At 36.9% G+C, this 6,191-nt stretch overlaps 1 pseudogene; it reads left to right on the top strand.

Annotated features, from left to right (window-relative positions):
* Positions 1 to 912: 912 nt before the first annotated feature.
* On the top strand, positions 913 to 1,276 carry LOC143671272 (DNA-directed RNA polymerases I, II, and III subunit RPABC4 pseudogene; annotated as a pseudogene).
* Positions 1,277 to 6,191: the final 4,915 nt, after the last annotated feature.

The raw sequence follows: 6,191 nt of genomic DNA, 5'->3' as shown, positions 1-6,191 counted from the left end.
CAAGTTTGTTCTGTGAAAAGTTTAACAAAATGGACTAATCTTTTGTTAGACTGACTAGAGAAAAAGAAGACTCAAATTACTAAAACTAGAAATGAAAGTAAGAACATTTCTACCAACCTCATGGAAATAAAAGGAATTGTAAGAGAATGCTATGAAAATTATATGCCAACATATTAGAAAACCTAAACGAACAAATTCCTAGAAACACACAGACTATCAAAAGTGACTCAACAAGAAACAGAACATCTGAAGAGACATTTAAGTAAAGAGATTTGGTCAGAAATTGATGACTTCCAAGCACGTGGATTCACTGGTGAATATTACCATACATTTAACGAGTTAACATCAGTCATCAAACTCTTCCAAAAAGTATGAGGGAATAATTTCTAACTCATTCTAAGAGGCCAGCATTACCCTGAAACTGAAGTTAGACAAAGAAGCAACAAGAAAAAAAATTACAGACCAATACCCCTTGTAAATTTAGATGCAAAAAACCCTAACCAATATACCAGCAAACCCATTCTAGGAGTTTTGGAAAAGGATTATGCACCATAACTAATTGGGATTTACCCCTAAAGCGTAAGGGTGATTCAGCTCTTGAAAATCAATCAACGTAATATACACCTTAATAGATGAAGGTGAAAAAAATTGCACAATCATTACAATTGATTCAGTAAAAGCATTTGACAGAATCATTAATGATGAAAACACTCAATACACTAGTAATAGAAGGGAACTTCCTCAACTTGTTAAAAAGGCATCTATAAAAACCCTGCAGCGAATATTATACAAAATTGCAAATGACTGAAAGGGTTCCCTCTAAGATAAGGAAAAAAGACGAGGATACCAGTTTTCAATACTTCTATTCAGCATTGAACTGGATATTATAATCAGAGCAATGAAGTAAGAAAAATAATTTAAAAGCATCCAACTTTGAAAGGAAGAACTAATATATCACTATTTATGGGTGACATGACCCTATATAGAGAGAATACTAAAAACTTCACAAAAAAGTTAATAAACAAATTCATGTAAAAATCAATTGCAGGGGTAACTGCAGTCCCTGAATGAGAGGGGTTCTTCCTGCTGCAGACACGCAATGGACACACAGAAGGATGTGCAACCCCCAGAGCAGCAGTCAGTGATCTCTATCTGTGGAGAATGTCACGTAGAGAATGAAATAAAATCCAGGGACCCGACCAGATGCAGAGAATGTGGATTCAGAATAATGTACAAGAAAAGAACTGAAAGACTGGTAGGTTTTGATGCTCAATGATATGTGAATTCAGAGTAACATCTCCACTTATAGTTAGCGTCGCCATTAATGCTTCACATTGTTGGTATAGCTTTGGTTAGCACAACTCATCTTTTTTTTTACATGGGCAGGCACCGGGAATCGAACCCGGGTCCTCTGGCATGGCAGGCAGGCACTCTGCTTGCTGAGCCACCGTGGCCCGCACAGCACACTCATCTTTATGAATGCAACCACACATACACAATTTCATTGTATGACCACTTTAAATCATATTGTATTTAGATAGCTGTTAACACTTTGTATAAAGAAATTGTTCAATTACATGACTTATAATTTAATTTTATTGTATATTTAATCTGACACATGGTGAGGTAAGAATTGCTTTTCCTAAACCATACTTTTAATCAAAACCTAGAATCACTGGATCTTTTGTTTAAAATACTGGTTTCTGGGGCAACCTGAGGGTCTGATTAAGTATATTCTTTGGAAACTACTGTCCTATATCACCAGTTTACAGAGTTTGCAAACTCTGTAGTGTCATTTGGTACAGAGTATACCAGTGTACCTGCTGACTATGTGCATACACCATTTTGACTTTTATTTTTCATATATTACTTGATATAGGACTTCCTGTATTTCTAAATAATGTTTGGTTATTTTTAAGATCTTGGGAGAGGGAAATTAATTGTAATGGTTGTTCTCTGTAAGGCGAAATCAACTCCAAGTAAAGTGGGTGAAGCAGACACTCCAGTTGGGTGCACTTTCCTGGATATAATCATTCATTATGGTCAAAAATCTAATTTCAGAATATAAAGAGAATGGGGATCAGTTTACACTAAAATTTATTGGATAAATGTTTAAATCTTTTGCCTTGATTTTAGGAACATGGAATTAATGCTCTCACCTGTACTCCAGCTATTCCAAGATTCCGTCATTATGAAAAGTCATATTGGCCTCCTTAACATAGGGTTTAGGTATATTCCAACTTTATTAATAGCCATGCCTGTCACTTTTTAAAGAATACTTCCTAGATCCAGGCTTTCCTTTATCTGTGACTTTTATAATTTTGTGGTTCTGGTATGTTTCTTCTTGACCTTACCCTTTTCAGATGAGGAAATACTAATAAATATGCTACCTCCTTACAATAGCCTCTTAAACAAATAAATCCCAAGTGTAATGTAGTTATACTTTTCTTTACTGTTCTAATTCATCCTAGATATTTTGTGTATTGATCGTTTATTTGAATATCGTTATTTGGTTAACTAGGCAGCATGGTTTAATGGAAAAATATTACAACTGGAACCCAAGACCTGTTTTCAATCAGTCACCCCCTTCATCTATAAGATGGAAGTAATATGACCTCTTACCTACCTGGATATTTTTATGAAAAAAGAAGAAAATATATGTAAAATTGCTTTTGAAAGTTTCTTTTGAATAGTACTCTATAAATATAAAAATCAGTAAATTTGAGCTTGAAATCGATATACAACTTGGCCCCTAATAAACTCCTTAACCACAACTGTGGACACTAAATGGAACTTAAAATTGTGTAAGTTGCAGCTCTGCCAAGAATACAGACTCCAGCCAGAGAGATGTGGGTTCAAATCCTGGCTTTACCGCTTACTGGATGTGTCACTGAGGACAAAACATTTGACCACTGTGAGCCTTGAATTTTTCTTTTAAAATGGGAGATGATTACATTTACGTTACACAATAGTTGTGAGCATTAAATTCAATGATTTTAAAAACCAACTTCTTCCTATGAAAGATGCTCAACATGATCCATGTGAGGAAATGCAAATTAAAAGCATAATGGCATTAAACTTCTTGCCCAGTAGGTTGGCAATTGTATTTAAAAAGAACAGAAAGTAAGAAACTACTGTGAGGAAGTCAAGAAATAAGAACTCTCATACCTTGCTCGAGGGAATGCAAAACGATGCAAACACCAGGGAGTACACTTCAGAGGTTCCTCAAAAACTTAAACACAGAATATTCATATGCCCCAGCAATTAAAATTCTTGGTATATGCACAAAAGAATTGAAAGTAGGGATGCGCACTAATATTTGTACATGAATGTTGAAAGCACAGTTATTCATATTAGATAAAGGTAGAAATTATCTATGTGTACTCCAACAGATAAACAGGTAAAATAACATCATATATGCATCCTAAGGTCTATTTCTCAGCCATAAAATGGAATGGTGTTCTGATAAAAGTGATAACAGGATGAACCTTGAAATCATCTTGTTCAGTATGTTCGTTTGAAACTGTTATGGACCCCAGAAAAGCTACGTGCTCTTACTCATGATCCAATCTTTTAAGGCAGCCATGGTTTTTTTAACCCTGATCGAATATTGTAGGGTGTGATGTTTTGAAGTTGAACTGATAGGACTTATTGTTTTGATTAGGTTGTTTCCATGGAGACATGACACATCCAGTTGTGGGTATGATAATTTGATTAGATGAAGATGTGACTTTGGCCATTCAAGGTAGGTCTTGAATAGTTTACTGAAGTCCTTCAAAGAGCTGACACAATGCTCAGATGCAGATGTTTGGAAATGCAGAAGAAAATACAAGGACCTGCAGAATCTGCCAGAGACTTTTGAAACCAAAAGCTGGGAGAGGAGCCCGGTAGACATTGCATTTGCTGTCCCATGAGATGTTAAGCATCTCAGCTTTGTGCTGGAGAAGCTAAGTGAGGGCCAACAGATGCTTAGGGAAGAAGTCACTGGAATCAGATGCGCAAAGCCATGAATCAGAAGCAAGGATCTCAAACGCCAGCCATGTGCCTTCCCAACTGACAGAGAAATCCTCGATACTATTTGGCTTTTCTTCAGAGTCAGGGTATCTTTCTCTGGACATCTTAGTTTGGGCATTTTAAGGTCTTAAAACTGTAAACTTGTAACTTAATAAATCTCTTTTATAAAAGCCACTCCATTCTTGGTATTTTGCGTTCCAGAAACATTAGTAAACCAAAACAGATTTTAGTACCAGAGAAGTGGGGTGCTGCAGCTTGCAAATACCAAGCATGTTGGAATGGCTTTTTACATGGATAAGGGGAAGGTTCTGCAAGAATTGTGATATACTTGATAGAGAAGACCTAGACTGTTTTGAAAGGACTGTTGCAAGAAGTATAGACTCTAAAGACACTGCCAATGAGGTCTTAGACAAAAATGATGAATGTCTGTTGCAAACTGGAAGAAAAGTTACTCTTGTTTCAAAGTGACAGAGAATTTGGCAAAATTAAGTAATGGTGCTGGATGGAAGACATAATTTGAAGGCAAAGACATGGGATACCCTTTCCACGTGGATCTGTGGTTCTACTTTCCTGGCCTAAGATTTCTTGGCCTCAGACTTTAGCTTCCATGGTTCTGCCTTTGAAATCATTTTTCCTTCAATCTGTCCCTTTTTTCCCATAATGACAGTGGTTTTATTCATACAGATCACACAAAAAAATTGTTGGTTCAGCATGTACCATAGAGGTATCAAAGCCATCAGACAATAGGACCTTACACAAGTCCTTCCTGGATAACTACATCTCCAATCCTGACTTTTTCTGAAATGGCTGACTGGTTCCATGTTTAGTTACATCCTCATTAGGGGTCTTAGCCTTTAGAGTCTCAATTTCTGGAAGTCTGAATTTTTCAGACCTCCAATTTCAGGTTCCATTTACCCAAGGGTTCAGTTCTTAACTCACCTTTTTTGTCACATTTTATTACAAGCTGAAAGGAGAAACTTGGCTGCATTTTTCACATTTAGTTTGAAAATTTCCTCAGCTAAATATTCCATGTCTTTGCCATCAAATTATGTCTTCTATCCAGCACCATTTTCCTTTTTGTGAAAAATAACATATATACTCAAAAACAAACACAATAAATTTGAAAGCACAGTACAACAGTTAGTTGTAGAACAGATTTTGGACTTTGGATGATTACAATTCCAGAATTTTAGGTTTTTACTTCTAGCTGCTCTAGGAAACTGAAGACTAGAGGAAATATCAATGATATCAGTGTAATGTTCAATATCATACTTGTTTGTTAAACCCTACCTTCTCTGTATAACTGCATCATCACCTTTGATCTTTCTATCCCATTCTAAGGGTATTTGGGCTTTGGCCATGCTAACTTTTTCAAGTTGGAAGGGGCTGTCAATAATATGGTGTAGGGAGATGGAATTAGCTGATGCTCTGGAGAGGCTGGGCCCTTTAACTGTCAGGACTTACCTGGTCCAGGGACCCATCTGGAGGTTGTAGGTTTCTAGAAAGTTACCCTAGTGCATGGAACCTTTGTGGAATCTTATATATTGTCCTATGTGTACTTCAGGATTGGCTGGAATGGTTTTGGTTGAGAATGACAAATTATGATAGGTAGCAATGTCTAACTGAAGTTTGTGTAAGAGTGACCTCCAGAGTAACCTCTTGACTCTATTTAAACTCTCTCTGCCACTGATACTTTATTAGTTACACTTCTTTTCCCCCTTTCGGTCAGGATGGAATTGTTCCAGGGCGGGAATCATTCCTGAGAGTCATCTCCCATGCTGCCAGGGAGACTTTCACCCTTGGATGTCATGCCCCACATAGGGGGAAAGGAAGTGATTTCACTTACAGAGTTGTGCCTAATGAGAGTGAGGCCACATCTGAGAAACAAAAGAGGTCCTCCAGAAGTAACTCATAGGCTTATCCATGTGTAGGCTAAGCTTCTCTGTTACCTACAGAAGCTTCACAAGAGTAAGCCTCAAGATCAAAGGCTTGGGCTATTGATTTAGGTGTCCCTAATGTCTAACACAATATCAGGGGATTTCCTGATGATAAAGTTTAATAGTTCCAATTTTTTTTCTCCCATCCCTCAAGGGACTTTGCCAATACTTTTTGATTATCTGCCTAATATATTCTAGGATGTATTGAGGCATTGGATGTAACCTTTTGATTAAGTTATT

Source organism: Tamandua tetradactyla, chromosome X (genome assembly GCF_023851605.1).
Source record: "Tamandua tetradactyla isolate mTamTet1 chromosome X, mTamTet1.pri, whole genome shotgun sequence".
Lineage (NCBI taxonomy): Eukaryota > Metazoa > Chordata > Mammalia > Pilosa > Myrmecophagidae > Tamandua > Tamandua tetradactyla.
This window is presented reverse-complemented; position numbering and strand designations above follow the sequence as displayed.